At 40.3% G+C, this 11,655-nt stretch overlaps 1 non-coding gene across 1 annotated transcript; it reads left to right on the forward strand.

Moving 5' to 3' along the window:
• Positions 1–725: 725 nt before the first annotated feature.
• On the forward strand, positions 726–800 carry Trnas-uga. Its single transcript has one exon. It is a non-coding gene; the product is annotated as a tRNA-Ser (tRNA).
• The last annotated feature ends 10,855 nt before the right edge of the window (positions 801–11,655 follow it).

The raw sequence follows: 11,655 nt of genomic DNA on the forward strand, positions 1-11,655 counted from the left end.
CACCAGCTATTACCTGCAAGAGAAGAAACTCTTGCAAATAATTTCTGCGTGCTAGCAATTTAATAAAACATTGGAACAGTACAACAAGTTCCGTTTCGATAGGAACAATGATACATTTCTGGAAGTCTGTCGGTATGTCTCCTGTGTTATAGATGGACCTAATAAGTTAAAGCAGCATCATTTTCGTGCTGTCACCAACGTTCTTTATTAGTTCTGCAGGGATGTCATCAATACCCATTGCTTTGCTGTCTCGTAGTTCTTTTAGAGCTCTGTAAAATTCTTCTTGCAGAATGGCTTCTCCCTTGTCATCTTCATCTTCTTACTCTTCTCTTCCTATTACTTCCTTGGAAAGAGGTGTTCCGGCGTACAACTCTTCTATGTATTCTTTCCATCTCTTCACTAAGTCTTCACCAAACAGCAATTTCCCCTCTTTATTTTCTATTGTGCCTAAGAGTGTTGTTTTACGTTTGTTAAAAAACTGTTTTGCCTTTCTGTAGGCTAAATCAGTTTCTTCCGTTTTGCATATTTTCTTCCACTTCCCTGCACATTTCTGTAGAGTGAAAATTTCATTCCAGAAACGTCCCCCAGCTAAGCCATATCTCCGCAATATCCTTTCTTTCAGGAGTGCTAGTTCTGCAAGGTTCGCAGGAGAGCTTCTGTAAAGTTTGGAAGGTAGGAGACGAGGTACACCCAGAAGTAAAGCTGTGAGGACGGATCGTGAGCCGTGCTTGGATAGCTCAGATGGTAGAGCAGTTGCCCTTGAAAGGCAAAGGTCCCGAGTTCGAGTCTCGGTGCGGCACACAGTTTTAATCTGCCAGGAAGTTTCAAATTTTCTTTTGCTTTCCTAGATTCTCTATTAACTAAATTCCTTAGTCTTCTGTATTCAACTTTTCTTTGTTCATCAGTTGCATTTTTGTATAATCTCCTGTTTTCTATAAGCTCAATAATAATACAGGTAGTGCTTCATTAAAAAAAAAGAAACAGAAAAACAGGGGATACTGGTAGTGGTGAAAATCACATATTCTTGTCTGCAATTGCAAGTCAAACCCTGATACATGAAATCAGCCCTTTGAGTATGGAGCATCCAAACTGACAACGTACAGACAACTGTTTGGATGTCTACCACCAGTGCTGGTGCTATGGTAATGAACTGCTAACTGGTTTTCATCAGTCATTTTTAGCCTACCATGCAGTCTCATTATCATTCTACATTTTGTTTGACCAGTACTTAATTAACAGCTAGTTGTCTCATCATTTCCAGTGCAAGAAACCGCCTGCTCTGATCCAATAGTTTCTGAGTTGCTGAGTTACTTTTCTGTGATGGACATTTCTATTGGTAATTCCGCACCTCTGTGTGATTGGCTGTTAAGAGGCGGTTGACTAGATTATGGGATCAAAAGTATCAAGATACCTGGCTGAAAATGACTTACAAGTTCTTGGCACTAGCCATCGCTAATACTGGAATTCAAAATGGTGTTGGCCCAACCTTAGCCTTGATGGCAGCTTTCACTCTCGCAGGCATACGTTCAATCAGGTGCTGGAAGGTTTCTTGCGGAATGCAGCCCATTCTTCACGGAGTTCTGCGCTGAGGAAAGGTAGTGACGTCGGTCGGTGAGGCCTGGAACGACGTCAGCGATCCACAACATCCCAAAGGTGTTGTATAGGATTCAGGTCAGGACTCCGTGTAGGCTAGACCATTGCACGAATGTTACCGTCGCGAACCACTCCGCCACAGACCGTGCATTATGAACAGGTGCTCGTTGGTGGTGAAAGGTGCAATCGCCATCCCCGAATTGCTCTTCAACAGTGAGAAGCAAAGAGGTGCTTAAATCATCAGTGCAGGCCTTTGCTGTGAGAGTACCACGCAAAACAACAAGGGGTGCAAGCCTCCCCTCCCGCCAGGAAAGGCCCGATCACACCATAACACCACCGCCTCCGAATTTTACTGTTGGCACTGCACACTCTGACAAATGATGTTTACCGGGCATTTTCCATACCCACTCCCTGCCATCAGATTGCCAGATTATGTACTGTGATTCGTTACTCCACACAACGTTTTTCCACTGATCAATCGTCAAATGTTTACGCTTCTCACACGAAGCGAGGCGTCGTTTGGCATTTACCGACGTGATGTGTGGCTTGTGAGTAGCCGCTCGACCGTGAAATCCAAGTTTTATCACCTGTGACCTAACTGTCATAGTACTTGCAGTGGATCCTGGTGCAGTTTGGAACTCCTGTGTGATTGTCTGGACAGATGTCTGCCTATTACACATCACGACCCTCTTCAACTGTCCGTGGTCTCTGTCAGCCAACAGACGAGTCGATCTGTACGCTTATGTGCTGTACGCGTCCCTTTGCGTTCGAAAACATTGGACTTAGCGATGTTTAGGAGAGTGGAAATCTCGCGTGCAGACGTATGACACAAGTGACATCTGTCACCTGACCATATTCGAAGTTCGTGAGTTCCGCTGATATGGAGTAGCTGGCAGTAGGTAGCAGCACACTGCACCTAATATGAGAAACGTATGTTTCTGGTAGTGTCCGGATACTTTTGGTCACATAGTGTAGCAGCGCTGGCCCGCCGCTGGACCGAATGACGTCAGCTGGAACGAGGGGCCGGCGCCACGTTTGAAGCTGCCGCTCCCGTCTCTCTGAAAACGTCGAGCGTCCACCGTTGTTTCCTTTCAACATACAGTGCCCGCCCCCACGCCTGACAACTGTGTTCCCCTCGTCTCTTTTAAAACTCTTGCTGTCCACTCTAATCTCATTCAAAAAATGGTTCAAATGGCTCTGAGCACTACGGGACTTAATTTCTGAGGTCATCAGTCCCCTAGAACTGAGAACTACGTAAACCTAACTAACCTAAGGACATCACAAACATCCATGCCGGAGGCAGGATTCGAACCTGCGACCGTAGCGGTCGCGCGGCTCCAGACTGAAGCGCCTAGAACCACTCGGCCACCCGGCCGGCTAATCTCATTCATCTCTTTTATAACGGGATCTCAGTATGTTGACGCGTGAGCTAGGGCTCTCGTGTTTTCGAACTGTAGTTCATGTCCGTTTTCCAAGTAAAGGTCAGTTATGGTCAACTTGACAAGCTCCCTTTGTTTAATATCTTATGCTCAGTACAACGCTCTGCAACTGTGAATTGTTTGACACATGTAAATGCTGCCACATTTACAAGGAACGCCGCACATACTGGGCACATGAACAGCTGTGCTGCCTTTAAGGGGGTAGGACGTCAAACGGCCCGACTTGTAACAGGAGAGGCTCCACAAGACATTTTATTCAGAAATCACACTCATGGCAGTGGAAGTTCAAAAACATAACAAAATAATTTTCTTTTTACATGTGGAATTTCAACATTTTTCACCCACTATTGGCTGCATTTGTTGCTATAGGTATACTTTTCTTCATAAGTAAGAGAGATTCTACTATGAATTTGGCACAGCATACAAACCACACTTACAGCTGTATGAAGCTCTAGAGTTTACTTAATTTATGAAAAAATGAGTAAGCTGTTACATTTTAAACTTTATGTTTAGATAAAAAATCTAATTTTATTGTCAATTATCTCAGTTTTTACCAGAGTTTTTATAGATTTGGAAAATTCTAGATTTTCATACACCTGTAAGCATGGTTTGTACGCTGCGCCAAATTAACTGAAGAGTCTGTCTTACCTATGAAGAAAAGCCAATAGCAAGTGAAAAAATGATGAAATTTAATTACTTTATTTTTTTGAATTTATCAGCAATAACAAAATTATGGGCGACAGTCTTCGTATTACGTTCGCATGTTCTGCGTGGGGTCCCTGGGAGCGCTGCCACCTGTGTGAGGCCCCCGTAGCAGACTGCAGTTGGTACTTGCCGGCCTCGCAGCCGTTGGCAGCACTGACTGCGTGCCACAGCCCTGCCGCTTCAGGCATCAGTCGCGTTTGTAGCGAGTCGCGTCCAGTGTGATGTTCTGCGTTGGGATTTCGTGCTGCTGTTTCTGCGCCGAGAATTTCTTCTGCTACACCCACACCCTTAATATGGTAAGGACGACCGTTTTCATGCGTTCCCACAGTATTTAATTATTTTCTTTTGGTTTGTTTCTGCAAAGTCATGGTAGCTGTAAGGTTTCATTTAGGTTCACTATGGAGACTATCGCGTATAAAACAAACCACGTTCGTTTATTACGCTCTCAAAATACTAACGAATTTCGTATTACAAATCTTGATATTTTAAAGTCCTACCGACATGCCTATTAATTCTGCTGTTCTACGGACTTTAGGTATGAGTGAAAAGCATAGGCTCGGACGAGATTTCTACTCGTATTCGCACCATTTTGTTGAATTTTTTTTTCCCGAAATGTAGGTTCGTATTTGTACACATGTGATCCATAAAAGGATTATTCTGCTTGTTAGGAATAACAGAACAGAATGACGGAACACTGCTTGTGCAAGTAGATAAGATGCTATGGCAACTTCGACTGTTGAGGAATTACTTTATGTCAGGATACTGCGTAGACCTAGGGACAGTCTGATCCTACTCCTAATGGCTTGAAATCAAACCAAGCGAGACGCATTTTGACAGTTCCATAGTGGAGCATTGAATCAGATATTTCCCGAAGCAGTCGGCTCCACGAAAACTGCCGAATTTAGTACAACTAATCTGTTTGCGTCTTTCCCCGAGTCCTGCATTAGCAATCGTCAGCACGTTAAGTCACACAAATGTGCTTTAGTACAGAACGCTGTTCCATTTAATTTCGATATCTTCACTTTTCTAGAGAAATGTTTTAGGTGACAAGGTAGTCTGTTGGGTAGTCAGTAAGACAGATAATTTTATCGTCCATTTCGTCTTTGTTCTATATGTGTAAGTGCAGAAATGAATGAATTCTTACGTTGACCTAAAATTGATCCTCTTGCTAGAAAAGTTGTCAAAATTCCCGGCGTTAGGGGCTTAGTCTTCACTTCTGTTAATAATTGTGCATCTCCAGGCAGTGACTGTGCCGTACACTTACCAAAAAAGTAGTCGGTTTTCTGATAAAGGGGTATCCAGACGAGTGAAGCAGTATCCCACGTAAAGGACCAGTACTCAAACATTTTTGCAGTAAAACCAGCCATCCTCAGAATCCTTTCTGACAAGTGTTTGTCATTGCTCAGAACGATATCAAAATACAGAGTATCAGTTACAAATCTCACTGCAAAACTCAACTATTATATATATTCTTGATGGAACAGTCCATAGCTGTACTTCCGGTTCATAGCGTGCACGTTGGACACTACGAACAGGCATTTCACCTGTGGACTGTTCCATCAAAAAATAAGCTGGGAGAAACTGAAGATTCACATACATGTTCTTGTCAAACCAAACGGGTGCTCCTGAGTAATACTTTACTACGACAAATAAAGAATTATTAAACTGTTGTGGCTTTAAGAAGAACGCATTGTTACATCTGTAGGTGCCTACAGTATAAAGTGTGTTGCTGTTGCGTAGAGAAAGGAATACACAGTTTATATCACAGCAAGCGGATCTCTTGACATTAATACGTTAAGAGTAATTTCATCGTCTTTTGTGGAAGTAAATGAAATATAGCAACGCGGGTGGTTGTAGACAAACTTCCACAAAGAAGGGCTGATACGATAGCCACCTCCTCACCTCCCTGAAATATGGATTGTGTTGACAAATTGGTCTGCATACATACATACGTACATGCATACATACATACATTGATCCTTGTTGCATAGAGCATTAATACATTTCGTAATGATGTGGGATGTGTCACTTTAACATAAGTTTTCTTTATACAAAATAGTAAATATTTTTATAGTTAATACTTCATGTCTAAAGATTCATATATTCAGTAGGAGCTGTCATTCAGGAATACTTTTATTTTCTTTTAAATGTTCTTTAGATATCTGCCGGATTTTTAATGCTATTTGGCAAATGACCAAATATTTTTGTGGCAGCATAATTCACACCTTTTTGTGACAAAGTGAGATTTAATCCAGAGTAGTGAAGATCTTCGTTTCTTCTAGTGTTGTAGCTATGCATTTTGCTGTTATTTTTGAATTGGGGTGAGTCATTGACAAATGTCATAAATGAATGTATGTACTGCGAAGGTACTGTGAATATCTCAAGTTCATTAAATAAATGTCCGCAAGGTCATCTTCGGTGGGCTCCAGCTGTTAGCCTGATGCTATGAATACTTTTCCTCTTAGTGACGAATTGCCCCCAAATACGATACCATGTGTAAGCAGTGAATGAAAATAGGCATAGTAGGCTCATTTAATGATGTTCATCACCAATATTTTGCAATAAACCCAGTAGCATAAGTAGCTCAACCTAATCATTTCAGCAGATCATTGATGTTTCTTCAAATTCAATTTCTCATCAGTGTACACATCCAGAAATTTTTAATACTCTGCCTTAGCAATAGACTTGCTTTCATAGCCTATATTTATCAATGGTGTTGAAACGTCCCCTTAGAACAATTGTACATATGAAATGTCCACTTAGAACAATTTATACATGACTGTGCTTAACCTGGCACGCAATTTTTAAGTAACGAGCGTGTCGCATTAGCGATGAAAGGCACACCGTAATGGCTTGTTCTCCAGGTGTCCTGACTGTGCTTAACCTGACACACAATAATTTTAGCGCAACGCAATCTGACTATCAAAAATCCCTGCAAAAGAATGGCCCTGACAAACATTAAACTATACCTTTCACAAATCACTTACCTCACAAAAATCTTCGTTGCTCGAACTACTGCAATACAGCGAGTGCCACTACTGCCAGCTAAATAAAAGATTCAAACTACTGAAGGCACTAACTACTGATAGTCTTAGCAAATGAAAGATTCTAATAGAGAACAAACAATGTATTTACCTCAAGATTCATAATATATACAGCAGTTCATGACATTTTTCAAAACTCCGCCATCTCTCTCCTCACATCCACCACTGCTGGCGGCTCACCTCCAACTGCCCAGCGCTACGCGCTGTTCGCATCCAGCTATAGCAGTTCATGACAACAATGGCAGACAACAATGCAAACTAGCCACATACTGCACACAGCACAGCCAGTGATTTTCATACAGAGTGCTATGTAACGTTGCCAATAAAAAACATAAACAGCAAACTTACATAAAGAAAACATAAACAGCCTACTTACATAGCCCCCATGCTCCCCACAAAAAATTTTACAAAGGGTGTTGGGCACTGGCCAATACAGATTTGAAAAAATTTTTCATAATTACAATCACAAAGATATCAAATGCACACACTGATTAATACAATGTTGGTCAAAAGCTAAAATTTTCTCACAGTCAATAAAGACAGTCCTGATCATTCAACACAGTAAAACTGCCGTTTCTTTTATCAAAGTCTGAGCAATAAAGACAATGCACACGGAAGTAGTGGATGTCCATGCAGTCTTGAAGAAGTAGTGTTGTCCTTCCAACAGAAAGACAGTGCTGACTCTTGAAATGCTGACAGGTAATGGGCCACAACGGAGCAAACCCACAGCAGAGTCAGTCGACATGTTGAAGGATATTGGTAGGTAGGTCATCACAGAGCAGACCGACTGTAGTCCTGGTAGAGATTGTGGTATTGGTGGGCCACCAGAGATGCAGACCCACTGTAGTCCTTGTAGAGAGTGTGGACAGGCCCACTGTAGTCCTGGTAGAGATTGTGGTATTGGTGGGCCACCAGAGATGCAGACCCACTGTAGTCCTTGTAGAGAGTGCGGACAGGCCCACTGTAGTCCTGGTAGAGATTGTGGTATTGGTGGGCCACCAGAGGTGCAGACCCACTGTAGTCCGTGTAGAGACGGCCAGCAGCCATCTGCTGCGACTGTGCAGGTGCACAATCACCATCGAAGAGTCTTGCAGAGAAGATAGCAAGTCCATATACCCCCACTTGTGCACTCACAAAGTTTGTGGAATTGTCCTTAGAACCAGCAATGCTGTTATCCAGTCCCTTGCGGAATTATTAACACACGTGCAAACACTATCAGTCCCTACTTCTCACATATTGTCCATATACTATGACCAACAGAATGTGTGCAGTGAAATGAATGCGTACAAGTTGCTTAATTGGATTAACTGGCGTCAATTACAGTTATATAACATAAGAATACAATAACAAAGGTACAAAAAACATCATTAAAAACATAACAATACAGATAATATTGGTAGTAATAGGGCTTTACAAAAGAATAGAAATAAACATATACATCAGTGTTACAGGAATTATAACATGAGTACATACATAAAAGATCAGAATAACTTGCGAAACATCAACTTCACACATGAGCATTAAAACAGAATAAATAATGTCTAAACATCTTTACAAAGAAAATAACAGAGTATTAATGCCAATTATATTTGAGGATAACAGTATGCCTCATCACAGTGAATGTAGCTTACTATTAAAAGAAAAAAAATTCTATGAAACTACACAGAGACAGGAAGAAAACAAATACACAAGGGTACACAAACACATAGTGGGATAACACAAAAGGAAAGAACAGGGTTTGTTTTCAGTGTAACATTTGGTACTGCAGTCCACCCCACAACTTCATTCCGTGCATCTTTCATCTTATTTCAACCTTTGTTTCCACCAAAAAAATTCTATATAAGCATGCTTTCTGTATTTATATGTTCACACATTGCTTACCTCATCATTTATTTCCAAGAAAATCCTACCTATACCTCGTTCCTGTATTCTATTCATATTTCTTTCAAAATAATTATTTCTGATTGTACCATACTCATTTGGGCCCAAATCTTTCTTCACAATGCATTCTTTACCTATTCTCCATAGTCAGTTTCTTATATAGTCTACCCCCTCTTAAGCTAACTTAAATCTACTGAGCTCAGATATATATACCAAGGGACGAGGCAATGCAGCATGACAACAAATCAACACAAACAGAAATGACAAAAAATGCAAATTGGCAAAGCTAGCAGCATAAATTAGCAAAGCAAGTGCAATATTACAACTAATATAAGGCACTGTGCAGGAAACAAGAAAAACTAGCTTAGAAGAGTAACACAAAGTCCAATTCAGTAACACTATGCCTGGCAAACAGCAGCAACTTATACCTAAACATGACATAGCTCAAGCAGAAAAAATATTACAGTAAAAACAACAATCCAGACAAGGGAAAAGCATATTCACATCTTAATGTCTATGTAATTAAAGTGGTGCACCATAACAACTTATTGTAAAAAAAATATTACCATGTACTTGAAAAGAAAACTATGTGTCCAGTTACTAGTTCCTTCTTATTGTTCTTTCCTTTCCAAGTGCTCCTTTTTTAAAGAATGTGGATCATAAAATAATTATTTAATAGATCTGTTGACAGAAAGAGTTCACATTAGCAAATGCATTTTATTTTATCAAAGCAATGCTGTAACACAGCTGGAAACCAGATATCAAATGAAATAAGCAACTACGAAAAGCAAAGCATAAAAATATCATTCAATAGTCATGTGGCATTTCGTTTCATAAGTTAATTGCTCTCAACTCTCGTAAAAAGACACTTGTCATAATCAGGTGTGCAGATGTACGAATATTTCCCATCAATTCATAAGCATTTCAGTAATTAGCACAAAGTGCGAGTAATCATATGTTTTTAAGTAATGAGGGTGTCGCATTAGCGATGCCCTCTACAAAGGAATGTCATTAACAGGGGTCTAGGCCTCTCTTTGTCCTTCTCTTCCACCTGTGCCTCTGGCACACCCTAATGGCTTTCTTTTCTACCTGAGCGTCTGAAAAGGCTTGTTCTCCAGGTGTTTGACACACCTGGGTGCCCACGTCGCATTATGTGCAGGTGGTCACTTAACTTTCTTACGGAAATATTTACGACAGCAGTTTCCGCTACAGTGACAGTCTCATATACAAAATTTCACAGGTCAAGAATTAGCGTTGCAAATGTGTAGAAACAAAATGCTATTGATATGACAGTGTCCAAAAAATTTTCGTCGGCATTGTGATACATTCACGCATTTACACACACATTTCATAACTCTTAAAGTACGATTCTTTGTTTCCAACATCTTTTTTCACAAGTCTGCGTCCCTAACCACTATTCATTATTCATATACATATAAAGAGGTAATCACCTTCCTCATATATGGTAGCATCATCTTATTGACATAAACATACCTCAACAGCATAATACACATCGTCGTCGTAAAAATAACACCATAACACCTCAGTCAAATCTCAAAAACGTCGTAGCTTTCTGCAATTGTTTCAAAACCTAAAGAAAATTCTCTGCTCATTTCAGTAGTGTCATCTACCTCAAACGTACTTTAAAAATCATGATCTCATACCAAATACATCATTCAAAGCTCTCAACAGTATCACAATGGTTCCGAAAAAATATGAAGAGTTCACACAGTACAGACAAAATACAATTTCTTAAGTGTGAAATAATCCAATGGTGTAATCACGTAAATATCTGTCACTGACGTAATAAAAAAGTTTGTCTCTCTCAGTTAAATGATCAGATAGCTGTGTAATTTATGTGTTAGAGAAACATGGTACCGATGTGTTAAATTGTATAAGCAAATACCATATTAGCTAGGGCTCCTTGTGCTTGCCAAACACATGGTACACAAAGTAGGCGTGTACCCCCCTGAGGATTATTGTAATTATACCCTCAGGTGTTACAGATTACAGCAATGGAATGAAATGTATTGCGAAAAACTTTCTTTGTAATTCAAAAATCTTTAAAAATAAATGTTTTAAGTACAAAATTAATCACTTAAATACGTGTCCTGTAGCGCTAAATGTGCGTCTTGCTGTAAGATAATCTCTGGGAAGTGTCGTAGTCATTGTCCTCCGAAAGCTAAGTTCTGCAGAAGTCAATGTACTTACCTCATGATAAACAAAGTGAAATGCTTTGCGTATAGATAACATAGTTATTACGCTTATTGCCGTGATGAGGAAAGTACTGTGCTGTAACGTATTGTTGTCCTACGGAAAAGGCTGTCTCCTTGTAGCAATAGCACAAAAGTCACCACTAAAACATGTCTCACTTTATAGAAGAATTCAGAAAAAACTGTGCAGATATAAAACAGATACACCGCAAAAGCAACATTGTAAATTGTCACTCATTAGTAACATCGTGATATAATCGTGTAGCTGTCACATAAACTAACCACTGTGTCATCTGGCATTTCACATAAAGCACCTCAAATCCAGAATCCACTCGTAAGCAAACCAAAATGTTGCATGTTAACAGTTTCTCAGTGTGACAAATTGTACAAGTAGCGTGAAGTGAAAATTGCAAAGACTAAGTTAAAAAGCAGATTATCTGTCAATAAATGGTTTTACATGAGAAATGGGGTGTAAACCTTTACTCTTCTCAGTATGCATAGTTTCAACTTGAATGCAATTATCATGCGGTATTCGTCCGTAAAGAATACTGGAACTTTGCTCAAGGTTAGCGTCAATGTTATTTTTCCCTGAGCCAGCGGGCGCAGGTGGCTGCCTGTGGTGCGAGTCATTGTCTGTTTCTTTGTTGGCGCGCGCCGTTACTGGGATTGGGAGGCCTAACTTCCACAAATTCGCCTTGCCCAGAGGGCCCAGCTCTGTTTAAAACTCGCCAGTTCTGATGCAGTTCAGGTCTGTCGTTACGATCATATCGTCTGTCGTCA

The sequence above is a fragment of the Schistocerca piceifrons genome, chromosome 11, assembly GCF_021461385.2.
Source record: "Schistocerca piceifrons isolate TAMUIC-IGC-003096 chromosome 11, iqSchPice1.1, whole genome shotgun sequence".
Classification (NCBI taxonomy): Eukaryota; Metazoa; Arthropoda; class Insecta; order Orthoptera; family Acrididae; genus Schistocerca; species Schistocerca piceifrons.